At 33.9% G+C, this 13,774-nt stretch overlaps 1 long non-coding RNA gene and 1 other non-coding gene across 2 annotated transcripts; one reads left to right on the top strand and one right to left on the bottom strand.

Annotated features, from left to right (window-relative positions):
• Nucleotides 1–210: 210 nt before the first annotated feature.
• On the top strand, nucleotides 211–12,086 carry LOC131052366 (uncharacterized). The gene is made up of 5 exons (XR_009107321.2): nucleotides 211–664; nucleotides 947–1,011; nucleotides 11,009–11,074; nucleotides 11,156–11,314; nucleotides 11,425–12,086. It is a non-coding gene; the product is annotated as an uncharacterized LOC131052366 (long non-coding RNA).
• On the bottom strand, nucleotides 2,908–2,980 carry TRNAF-GAA (transfer RNA phenylalanine (anticodon GAA)). The gene has a single exon. It is a non-coding gene; the product is annotated as a tRNA-Phe (tRNA).
• Nucleotides 12,087–13,774: the final 1,688 nt, after the last annotated feature.

The raw sequence follows: 13,774 nt of genomic DNA, 5'->3' as shown, positions 1-13,774 counted from the left end.
CAATCAAACTTGGAAGTTTTGACAAGTCACAATTGAATCACATGTTCAGGTCCAAGTGTCAAAGTAAAACATGTACTTGGCAAACCCTGTTCAACGCCACGTCTAAATGCATTGCATGCCTTCCATTATCATGCTAATAAAAACACTTTTTGTGATATTTATTACTGGCTTGCATTTCTCCTTTAGCATATCATTGGTTAAGCGAAGCATATGAAAAGAAGTCTGCAAATTACAGAAATTGTTGAAGCTCATCGCGCAGGGACTTCTGAGGTCGATACCCTGACTGCCAGTCGTTTATCCTAATAATCCAATTTATTGCACAAATCCTCTCTTTGGATCACGTTGTGAAATTTCTGGAAATTGAATTTGAGTTTGTCACCATTATGAAGTCTCTTTGGTTGCACTGAAGTTCGTGTGGGGGCTTTCTCCCCATAGCCCACAAAGGCGAAAGGGGGAGAAAGCCCGAACTACAGAGGCAGGAGAGGAAGGAAAAACAATGAACGGAGAGGGGGGGGGGGCTTTTTGGGGAAGAACTGGTTCATTTCACTGTGGTTTGGTTGCCGGCAGACCACAGCTGAGCGCCGCATTGGAACACATATTTCATCCGACAAACTATAATTGAGTGCTATTCTTCTGCTCCATTATTGTTGGCCTATGCATTGTGGTGCGAGTCTTTATGCTTGATGCCTCATTGTGGCCTAAGCAATTTCTTATCATGGGATTGTTATTTATTGGTCTGGCATCTTTCTTTTTATTTTACGTGTGGGTGCATAAGGAACAATTTCATCTGCTGCAGAGTTTGGACTTGTATTTCAACTTTGCTGTTTGATTCTAGAAATCCATAATTGCCATAAAGATAGAATATTAGCGCGAGTTTGGTTTAAAAAGTTCTTATTACTGGTTTCATTGAAAGAAATATCTTTCCTGTTTCACTGTTGTTATTCAGGCATTACACCGGATTTGTGATTTTATGAGTTGCTGGAGACAGTTGTTGAACATAGAGAAAACAAGGTGCAATCTGCTATAACTTGTTTAAGCTAATTCCTTTCATTTGTGTATGGCTGTAATAGATTCTGGAACAACATTACTAGATTCAGCTTGAATATCTCAGAAATAAAGATCAACAAAGTACCTCTATTGCTAATATCTTTGAGATTAGATTGCAAGTTAGTGTCCTTTCTTTGTCATTATTTTATGGGCATCAATACCATCTAAATATGAAAGCATAGAATCAGTAAATATGATAAACATGCATACCCGAAACTACTCACCAGTAACACAAGTTAAAAGCAGAGCATACAAAATATATTTTTGGGGTAAAAATTGAAGGTCAGTTTGAGTAGAATTTTACATTTTCCTGATTTTTTTCAAGTATTTTGCTTTGAGGGCTGATGATGTGTCTCCATGTATTATACCTTTTTAACTGTTGATATGACATGTGAATCCATCTAGCTGTGAACCAAATTACTTGGCTTTATCTTTGCCAACTAGCTCTAATCCACGATCTATTCTGTTCCAGCAATTCTGTTCTGGATTTCTCCTGTGACAGTCATATTTGTTTCAAATTGGAGTATCTTCCACTATTTTTCATAATTTAGAGCCACATGCCTGGAGTTGATACATCCATTTTCAATAGTTGTCATCCTCAATTCAAATACCAAGGGGTGGTGGATGTTTACTTTCATGTTTATATTTTATTTACATACAGTGACTTGTTTTTTTTTAATTTTTAAATGACATTTCTGGTACAGCTTTCAGGGAACCAGTGATATCAAGTGGAATAGCTTCAGAAATCAGAGAAACTGTTTATCATTGTCACCTGATAGTTATTTTGAAAGTTGGAATAGAGAGGAAATATACTATTACTATTTTTGGAATAATAGTGCATTTATGTTAGTTGTCATATGGGATTTTTCATTTTTTCTGTTCATTAATCTGGACACTAAGCAGACATTTTGTCAAACAGTTTGCAGGAAGCTAAACTTTGGGTTTATTTCAACAAGTAGGGCGATAAATGTTAAATGTTATTTTGTGTGAGTGCTTAAAAAAAGCAGCAAATTTTGGCATTCTTTTCTAGAAATTTGAAAATAAAAATAGTTCATAGATGCACTTCATTTTCGAATTCCATAATTCCATTACGATATATCCAATAGTCAAACGCAAAAGCTAATTCAATCTAGAAACATAAACTGAATAACCCATGTTTAGAAACAACAATATCTGCACGACAACATCAATACCAAGTGAACAAGAAATTCAGATCAAATATGATTAAAAATTCTAGAACGGATGATATCTATTAAAGGTCGAACATAAACAGATTTTTTAAAACTGCAGAAACAGAGTATTTGAGGGTAGTCGCTAGCAGTTACTTTGAACATGTATTACATGCAACTTGATAATTACAATAGTGGGATTTTTTTCATTCGCAGATTGCGTTTGAAAACTTCACAGTATAATAAAGTTTGTCTGAGCATGCTTCATCTAAATTTGGCTGGCTGCATACTATTATGCTTGTTTTGAGTATGGGTGTCGAGGTGCGTTTTTCTGAGAATCTCAATCTTTTATAGATAGGGAAATTTTTTTTGTAATGTGATAAGTTTTATTTCAGTCTCCAATGGAAATTAGAAAATAATTTTATAAGGATTATTAAATCTGTTTAAAACCAAAACATTCAGAAAAAAATGAGTTGTTGAAAAATACTTTATTTTCATTGGGCAGCTCAAAATAATTATTTGCATCTAACGGATGCGTTCGGAACTAAAAAATTAAGATAAAATTAATATTTCAAAATCAAAAATAGCAATTCAAAATCAAAATTAGCAATCTAGAAGATAGTTAATAAAACATGTTAAAAAAAAATGCCCCATTGACTGTGTGCAAAAGTGAAAGTTTGAAAAGGTAAACTGCGGTGAGCGTGGATCGACCACGCGACCTTCAGATCTTCAGTCTGACGCTCTCCCAACTGAGCTATCCCCGCAAGCTGAGACTTAATGACACATGCCTATTGTGCTTCTTCAAGATGAAATCCCTGCTATTTTGTCTTACCTTTTCAGGACTTCTAGAATCTACAGTAAGGTATATGAAAAGGTTCATATTGAGATTGGCAGTGACAAGAAGATTGAAGGACCGTTGGATTAATTCCATGGTAAACAAAAAAAAAAATGAAATCAGATTACTGGGTACATTAAATAGTAAGTGAATTGACAAATCAGATATCTTTTTCTGAAACAGGTTATGCTACTTATTATAAAAGCAGGCATGTGATTAAGGAACTCTACCAATATTGAACAGTTTACACAAAGGAATATTGAAATGAAAGCAGCCATCAAGTGGCTAATAAATTCTGCCTTATATGATGGAATATTGAACTTTTTGTAGAGGTCTGTAATTCATCCATTATTCAAATTACTTTTTGAATAATATTACATCTCAAGTTTGAAGGAGCCTTAAAGGCTAAACTGTACAAGATTCAATGTCTAAAACTTATTAAATGTTTCTGGGTATTATCTGCTTCTCAAAACAGAATTCACACCAGAATTAAAAGAATCAAAAGTTAAGGAAATTGGTCAATATACAATCTATATAAGTGTTAGCTATCCACGGAACTCTCCAGTGAGAAACTTATCAACTGCCAGCATTAAACCATCTGAAGTGGATGGCCCTTCTTTCATGCCACCTTTCCCACCAGGTGTCTGCAAAAGACCAAGATTAACATGAGCATTCAAGCCTTATAATTGCTATCACAGAGAATACACAGACACCCAAAACAGAGATGATCAAAAGATGAGATGAATTATGAAGAACCAACTTAACCATCTTGGAAGAATGTCTTCCATGGCTTTTCTTGAACACATCATTTTCTCTGCGTGTGGAGAGGGATGAATGAGAAGAAGAAGAGGAAGAGCAATTCACACACCATCCCATTTTTCTTCTTGACCTTGTAATTCTTTTCAGCTCTTCCACCTGCACATATCACTAAAGGAATTGCAGGCCAAATATAATGAAATGAATATATTTATTTGTATGTTGAAGAAGAATTGTACCTGATGGAATGCTTGGAAAAGAGATTGTTCATAATAGTCGAGGAGCTGCTGATTGGTGAAGAAAGGCTGCTCAGGATGATCATTGTTTACAGGAGCTTGCATTTTCTTGGTCCACATTCACAATCAATATAACAAATTTAGAAAGTACTCTTATATATGAAAAGACTATGAGGAATTCAAAATGACTTTTCTAATTAAATTCTGGAAGAATTCAAATGGACCCCGACTTTCCAAATTCCCACTTCATATGAAACATTAACTCAAACATGATAGCTGAGGGGACATCAGGAACGTTTATCCAGCACTCATATTGTAGCATTGACCATATTTAATAATTAATTAAAAAATAAACACATGTTATATTTTAATTATTAATTAATTAAAAAACATGGACAATAATACAATAGGGGTGCTGCGTACACAGAGGTGGCTGGGCAGAGGCTCCTTGGAGGTTACGAGGCAGGGGAAACCTATAAGTTTTGGACAGTTGGCTATTACAGTTTTGCCTATGTTGACGAGTTGAGACACATGCCACATTTGCCTTGCACTTGACAAGTAGCAGTAACTGCTTGAGTGGAACTTTGACTACTGATCTTTAAAGGCAGAGCGCCACTTTCTCTTCGTAAATAATTATGGCGGTCGGTTTGGAAATATAACTATCCCTGCCTGCTTTCCCCATTTCGAACAATAACACAAGGGTTAGTGTTCATCTTGATATCAAAAACATAAGGTTTATCTTGATGTCCACTTTTGTTATGCAAATGCAGAATGACAAGTTTTTCAAAGATGAGGCAGCGGATGAGAAGGGTGATCGCGCCAGAATGGTAAGTTGTTTGTTTCTACTCAATGACATAAATCGTGGTGTTGGTGCATCGTTTTCTTTAGTAGAATGTCAGCAAGGCTGACATGCTTCAATAGCTTATCTTTTACAAGATTCCATGAATGAACAAACTAGCATTCACAGCCTGACATGATGGTTAATATGTGGGTTTAACTTTTCCCACTACTAAGCGGTCTAGTTTGATACCTTATTTGCAAAAGCTATATCTAGTATTGCAGCAAATGGAAAAACGACCACCTGACATTGTTTGATATGTCATTTGCAAAACCTCTGACGAGGATTGTAGGTTTTTAAATAAGCAAACAATAACAAGATGTCTCAGGTCGATGCCCCAGAGCTTCATTCATAGCGTGTTCTTTAATAAATTTGAAAAGTGAAGGTGATTAGATTTTTGTAGAGATTGGATGCATTGACCTGCTCTCCAAAAAAATTCCAAAAAAAACCACGGGTTTCAGTTATACAAGTCCGATAAAATCCCGCAGAAATGTATTTATCTCGTTTATCAGATTTTTTATATTGCAATGCGGGAGTGGTAGAAACAGAATGGCATGGAATGCTCAGTTTATAGTGACATATGCATAAGCAATGAGGACATCTTGAAAATTAACAATCTAAGCACATTATTTGAAGGTGCAAGGATGGAAAAAACAGCAAATTTGTTGATGAAGATCCACTCTCAGAGAATGGATCTGGAAAGGAAGTTACAGCTGCTTAAGGATACAGTGCCCTATTGCTAAAGAGTTTTTTATGCTGTTCTTGGGTCCCATAGATTGCTTGGACCTCATGAACGTTATCAAAATCTTTCATTCATTCATTTAATGACTTTAGAAGCGATAAATCTCTAACTATAAGCTAAAATGTTGAAGTACAAATTTTTACTCGATTGTATTAAAATAACTCGCATTATGTTTACCTCTGAAAATCTGATTTTTTTATAAACATAGTCTACATTGTCTTGAAGAACCCATAGTTTGCTGCATAGGCTTTTAGAAAAAAGTCAGGGAAATCAGAAAAGGAAAGAGTTATAGTCTTCAAATTAAAGCTTTATCCATTCCTTGAACTCGAGGTTTATGACATCAATTTTGTTGGAGATGCCATCAACAATCATCTTAAATATAGCATAGAAATTGTAAGGGTTGAAGCAAAATACAGTGTACACTAAAATGTGTGATTTTTCAAACTGAGGAATATCTTGCTGTTAAGGTACCATTATTATACCATACTCTCTGCCAAGCTAGATGTGTGCAAACATTGCAAACATGTTGTCTTATGTAGAAACAACAATCTGTTTCTAGAGGGTGCAGCAGAAGCCATCATTAGTTCATCTAACAGTATGGCTGCCAGGAGGGAGAGGTTTGTCTGCATGAGGTCAAACAATTTTTTCTTTCTTTTTTCATTACGATACCAGTCTGTTAATCAACTGTTGAAAGCAGCAGGGGAGTTGACATTTCGTTTAAATATTTAGAAAACTACGGAAAGCAAAGGAAACAAAATGGAAAAGATTGAAGTGAAATTTCATATGCCAACAGGAGGCAATAAAGTATTAGCACAAACAGCATAATAATAATAAGCATTCACTGTGTTTATATAGTCATTACTCTAAACCTTCTTTAGCTAGAATAGGGCAGGCAGTCCATCAATCTAGCTGAGAATTTCAAAAGGACTGCCATGCGGCTGACAGTATGAGGAGATGAAATTTTACTTTACAAGTGATACCTCCAAGGTCCTGCAAAATTGAGAGGTAAAGGCCTAAGTTCTATTTTAAGAAAATGATTAAATTTAGTAAAGGAGCCAAAACCTCAAAGTCAAAATTATGCTTTTATATCCAACAATCTATAGCAGAATAGTAGATCGAGGAGTGCCCTACAAACTTTTAGAGGTGTCCCACAAAGCTGTTTATTAACTGAGATTATGCCATCATCAATCTATAAAAACTGGGATCAGTTCCTATTTAGAGGGAAGACCAGCCCTCAAACAACTGAAGAACATACCTGGAGTATTCTAAATGGAATCTAATTAGTACGAAGAGTCCACTGAATTGCATAGTTTTTTAAGTGTATATAAATCAAAACCTTAGCTTACAGTATCCACCCAAAACAAGAACAAGAAGCTTCCCTCTACGATTCATGAGATATATTTAAAAATCAAAAGTCAGTTCTTTATCAATTTCATCATTTCTAAGATGTTCTTTACCCTGTATTCAGGCAAAATTTTGTTTTGCTGAGCAAAGCATATTTTAGTATTTGATGGTTGTTCATTCAGGTACAGATCTAGATCGATCGATTCTCCTCCTTATTGATCTATCCGCCCGCTTATCCGCTTTGGGCAGATTGATCATCCGTTTTATAGATTGATGGTCTCTAGGGTGGGGGTGAGGTTTGGTCATCACAGGATAGAATTGGAGAATGTTTGCAAAGCAGTACAAAAAATCCAACTCTTGCATAATTGCTGCCTAAATAAATGTGAGGATCTTGCTGCATGTGGAATTTGTTACACCCAACTGGAGGATTGTCTTTCAGATGTAAGCCCTTTGTTTGATTTCTTGCCTTCTTTTTGATCGATCAATTTATGGTTGCAAGCCTTTCCGGGCTTTCTGCTAACCAATTTTTAAGGTTCTGCATAATAATAATGAAAATGTTAAAAGTTATTCTAGTTGAGGAAAATTGAATCATGAATTTCATTTTTAATTGGTTTTTTCCCCACTTTCACTCTGGTGAATTTAGTTTTTGGGGAAAATTATTTTTTTTACAGACTCTAAAAAGTTTGCTCTCAAATTTGTGGGGTTTTCTCTGGATTTTAGTTATTGATATTGCACTGAAAGTTTCTGTCAGTTAGTCAGAATAATCACTGTTTCAGGGTGGTTAATAGATTTTCCTATTTAAATATTGGATTGGCAGTACAATGTTTTGTCTTAGTTCATAAGATTGTCATTTTGGTTGGATCACCAGCAGAAACCCTTTAAATAATCTTAATCAACCCTATCTCTCTGTAGAACAGTCTATCTAGTTCAGGGACTTTTGCTTCCCCCCATATGCATTTATGTTAGGTGAAGCATTCTTTTTCAATGGCTGACAGAATCTAAAATTAATGCCTGGCTTCCATCATTGAACGTTACATCTTAGCAACTCATTGGTCAACAGACAAAATGTAAGGAATATTTGTTCTTCCTCAATTAGTTCTTGAACTTTCAAGACCATTATTTGTGATCCAAGGGGAGGACTGTTATGATTAGGCTGACACACCAGCATTTTGGATGAGGGTATTGAGGTATTTTATGATGATTTGGCTAAGTTAAGCAGACAGATTTTGGTTCATGAATTTGCTATATTAGCCAAAGATAAGTTTTTTCTATTTGTCTATTCTTGTGCAGTGCTATACGTTTTATTCACACTAAGTACTTTTAGCCCTTCATTATGCACTTCTAAGCATAGTTCGCAAGTGCATAGTGCTCACAACACCAGTAAAGGCAGGAGCCTAAGGAAAGGGTTGCAACTTGCAATCGAACCAAAGGCAGGAGCCTAAGGAAAGGGTTGCAACTGGCAATCGAACCAGCTTGCTAATAAAGTTAACTTTGACGCTGCTTTTTTCATAATGAATGAATTGAATGAAATTTTGTATTTGTTATGTTGATTCTTCTAGTCATTGCTTACTAGTCTTATTATATTCTGAACTTCGTGTTTGACCATTATATTGTGAGCTCTTTCTTTGTAACTACAGCTTTATTTACTATAATAAAGGTGACCGAAACAGTCAAAATAGTATATTTTTGTGTTCAATAACTGGGAGTAACTCCTGCATCTGCTCCACAATCTTGTTCTCAAAAGAGCTCAAACAACACCACTCAGGGGTGAAGTTTTGTACAGCTAAGTTATTATCTGAGATGAAAAAATCAGCAACTGTTAAATCATCATGACTAGTAAAATACAATGGATTTACAACAACAACAATGATGGGAAATTTTGTCAAGGCTTTTTTAAGAAGAAATTTCCTATTATTGGCTTGATTTTATTGTAGAGACATGCCCGACTATTGAAGAAAATGGTATTTTTCTTTCAATACTGAAGTCAATTTTTGAAATACTCTAAAATAGTTCATTTTTTATCTTTGATGGATCAATACAACATTCAGATCCTTGTATGCATATTGTCAATATCTGTTTGTTTTTAGATTGTAAGCAACATTCGTTTCTTTTGATCACAGAAAATCATGGTTTAAAAAATTAAAAGATGTCCCAAAAAGGAGAGAGGCTACTGAAGAAATGCCATTCTTTGTGTCTAATGTAAACAATGCTGTTTTTCAATAATCCTAGCAGTGGTTCTCCATGTTCCATGTTCCGACTTTCAGACTAGGTGCTTATTCCATCAATGGTTTCTAAAGACGAAACCACTGCATCAATGAGAATATTTGTATTTCTCTTCCGATGTTGTAAGTACATGAGAATCCATTGGTATGACATAAGCAGATGGTCCAAATGGGAGACCGACAATTAATAGTTTTTTTTTCACTTTTAATAGTAAAGAAATTGCAGGCATATCTAGTCAAGCAACTAGAAGCCTTCGTGTAGGTAACAAAAAGCATATTTAGATCACTTCTAGAATGTCAAGAACATTAGCAAATATTATATTGTCAATTTCAAAGAGTAATGAATTAATGTTAGCCAATGGGCAATGTTATATGCCTGTCCCGGTATTCTCATCTAGATTCTCTCAAATACCGAATTGAATTAACAAAACCTGCAAAAACACCACCAATCCCTCTCACACAAGCATTGCATAGAGAAAATCAGAGAGGTTTTTGTGAGGCTCCAACATCAGAGGACAAGCAGCTGAATCTGCATCAGCAGTAGTTTCAAAAGGATTAAAGAGAGAAAAGGGTCACTCTCTAAAATTTTTCAAGCATACTCATCATTAGGAGTATTGTAGATGACATCTTGGATAATAGAGTTTTGCAGCACGTATGATATATATTTTTTTCCCAAAACCGCTATGCCAGCATTTGGCAGGAACTACGCTGCAGCACAACCCTTGTTCATATTGCATCTTGATCGGACACGTTTGAGCCTGCCTGCCTGCATATTCTGGTCCAGAATTAATAATAAATTTAAAACGTACACGAAGAATTGCAAAATGACTTTTTTAATTCAATGTGGGGAGAATTCGAATGGCCGCCAACTCTCCAAATTTTCACTTAAAATATGAAAAATTAATTAAATCATATCTTTTTTATATTGCATCCTGATCGGACACATATTGTAAGTTTCATCTTGTATCTTTGAGTAGAAAGGCTAGTGATCAAAATCAAAGACTATTTTTTATCAAGACAAGAGATCGAAACCATAGACTAATGTCAATTATTCTTCTCATCTTTGATTGTTACCAGTATTTTGTAATCCTTTACACTTAAATGCAATGCAATAAAATTACAAACTCCATCTTTAATTAACAAGCTATTTATTTACTTACTGAAATCCTTGAAATCCTTTCCAATTGGATATTGTATATAAATGTAAAGGATTTATGTAAGTAAATAAGTACTTCTTAATTAAAGAAATGTTTTTAATTTTATTGTATGGGATTTAAGTGTAAAGGATCACAAAATATGGTAATAGTCAAAGATCAGAAGGATAACTGAAATTAGTCTACGGTTTTGATCGTTGGTCTTTCCAGTCAAAGATAGGAGATGAACTTTGCAATCCCTGTCCGATTAGGATGCAATATAAAAAAAAAATATGTTTTAATTTATTTTTCATATTAAGTAAAAAAAAAGTCATTTTCCATTCTTTCTGATCTTTTTCTATGGAAATACTTTTTAAAATTTTTTTTTTTTTTTTTTGATAAAAGTGGATAGAACCACTGAACTATATTAAATTTTAAAAGTTTTTGAAATACTTTTTAAATTTGTTACTGATTAAGATGCAATATAAAAAAATATGTTCTAATTTATTTTTCATATTAATTTAAAATATGGAGAGTTGGCACCCATTTGAATTCTCCCAGAGTTGAATTAAAAAAAGTCATTTTGCATACTTTCTAGTCTCTTTCTATGGGAATACTTTTTAAATTTGCTATTGATTGTAGACCAAAAAATGTAAGTTCCTCTTAACAATTATCATCCTGAGCAGCATTTCTCCACCAATCAACAGCTGCTGGACTATTATAAGCAATCTCTTTTCCAAGCATTCCATCAGGTACAATTCTTCTTTTAACATATAAGTAAATATATACATTTTTTTATATTTGGCCTGCAATTCCTTTAGCGACATGTGCAGGTGGAAGAGCTGGAGAGAATTGCAAGGTCAAGAAGAATGATGGGCTAGTGTGTGGATTGCTCTTCCTCTTCTTCTTGTCGTTCATCGAAATCATCCCTCTCCACATGCAGAGAAAGTGATGTGTTCAAGAAAAGCCATGGAAGACGATCATCCAAGATGGTTAAGTTGGTTCTTCATAATTCTTCTCATTTTTTGATTGTGTGTCCTCGTATTCTCTGTAATAGTAATATTAACGCTTGAATGCTCATGTTAATCTTGGTCTTTTGCAGACACCCTTTTAGAAAGGTGGCATGAAAGAAGAGCCACCCACTTCAGATGGTTTAATGCTGGCATTTGATAAGTTTCTCACTGGAGAATTTCGTAGATAGCTAACAGCTATATAGTTTGTACATTGACCAATTTCCTTAATTTCTGATTCTTTGAATTCTGGTGTGAATTCTGTTTCGAGAAGCAAAGATTCCCATAAACAATTAATAAGATAAGGAAGGCATAGGAATTCATCATGTTATGGATAGTGAGAACATAAGATCATAGTGACATCTAAACAATGAACAAGTGAACTATTGAAAGTGGCAAACACAATATGTGAAGAGTACTAGAAAATTACAGAAGGAATATAAGAAGATATAAAACTAACAAAATAGAGAGAATACATTATAAACATAATGATAAAAATGCCATAAGAAAATTTCCCCTTGAATGGCAAAACAAACCATAATTCTCTTAAGAGTGGCAAAACAAACCATAAATCATATAGGTGAAATGAGGGTAAGAAAATGTAGTGCAAATAAGGCATAACCAAAAGGTCAAAATATAAGAACATGTGAAATATAAAAATAAAAAATATCTGTCGATGAGTTTAGAATTGCTCATTGTATCATAGAACATAGTGGCAATATCCACCTTGTCATCTTCTATAATAGTTGTTGTAAACGTACCATCAATAAGTGGAACATTTTTTGTTTTATCTTTGAAACATTGGTTATCTAGAAAGATTTGACATTTAGTAGTTTTTGGCATCAAACTTTTGTTCTTTTGTTCTTATAATATTAGTTATTTATCTTTCTTTGTGTAATAAGTGATGATCTATACTTAACTTGATCTTATAACATCGTTTTATTATTTTGGTTTCTTTTGTCCTTCTATTTTTTTTGGTAGTTTTTATGAAATTTTTTTTTCATTCTCTATGGGTGTTGTTTAGAAGTGGGAATGAAACATCCAAAGTGAAATGAATAAAGTTCACAAGGTGGTCAAATGATTCTTGCATAATTTTTACAAATCTACTTTCATGAACAAATTCAACACATTGATGCACACTAAATTACAATTTCCCAATTTTTGTACCCTTTTTTTTGTTCATAATCATCATATGCATTAGACCCTCAAGCTTCACTAAAGAAGATAAAATTTTGAACAATTTTGAACCTTTGATTTCTTTTATTAAGGTGAAATGGGATTTTGAAAGGGCATTGTCCAATATATTTGTTCATTCTATTTATTTTACATCAAAGGGACATGGACTCCTCAAATGTACAAACCAAAATTCACAGACCAGAATAATATGTATATTCAAATGAGAGGGGGTGGCATGTGCATGCAACCACCTATATGTGTTAAAATGAAAAAATATAATCTTATATATATATATAAAAAAAAATCATTATTTATTATACTTCTTTGATGATACATATAATAAGTAAAATGTATATATATTATATTTAGTTTTCAAGTTTTAAACATACATAAAATAGATTTGTGTGTTTTTAAATTATAATTATTTTAAATATATAAAAAATAAATATTTAGATAGACAAATGTATATTTTTAAAGAAAGAATACATTAAGAAATTAAAAATTAAAAATTAAAAAAACATGAAATGAGATGAAAGAATTACAAAGGAAGGAGGATGATCATGACTCTTTTATCTCTTCTAGGTTGCCTCCAACCTACAAAATGAGACAAAGAGATGTGAGAATCCATTTAATTAGTATCTCTTTAGAGTAAAACAATATAATGGATGCCTTAGAGCTAAGGGCGTTTATGAATCTCATTCATTGGGTGAGATTTGATGCTTACTATTTTGGAAAACCTAATAAATTAATTTAGAAGTAATGATTGTATAACCAAATATAATTTTAAAATTAATACATGGTGGGGCCATGTTTTTCATTAAGGAAAAACAAGTTTTTAAGGGACCAGAAACCCTTTACAAGACAGGTTTTAGAAGGACCTGCAACCTGAACCGAAAGATAAACTTGAAAGACCACTCAAAGAAATAGAACACAAAAGAGATTTGGCACAACCAATCAAAAGAAGGGGAACAACAATACAAACCCCCACCAAAAACCACCAAGCTGCAACAAACCAACAACCCTAACCCAACCAGGAAGGATCAAGAATTTGACCTACCCTTGTTGGATCGAAGGGTCATATCAAAAGAGGACTAGGACAATTTAGATTTTTTACTTTTAACAGTAATCCATCCCTCCTCAACCCTGGCACCAACCTTTTGCCAAGAGGATGGGTCCAAAATAGAGGACCTCCCATCATCAGGAGGAACAAAGCCAACATCTAGAGAGGCAAAGATAACAGAAGATCCAACAACAATATGAGATGCG

The sequence above is a fragment of the Cryptomeria japonica genome, chromosome 8, assembly GCF_030272615.1.
Source record: "Cryptomeria japonica chromosome 8, Sugi_1.0, whole genome shotgun sequence".
Lineage (NCBI taxonomy): Eukaryota > Viridiplantae > Streptophyta > Pinopsida > Cupressales > Cupressaceae > Cryptomeria > Cryptomeria japonica.
The sequence above is the reverse complement of the archived record's forward strand: the minus strand, read 5'-3'. Positions and strand labels throughout refer to the sequence as shown.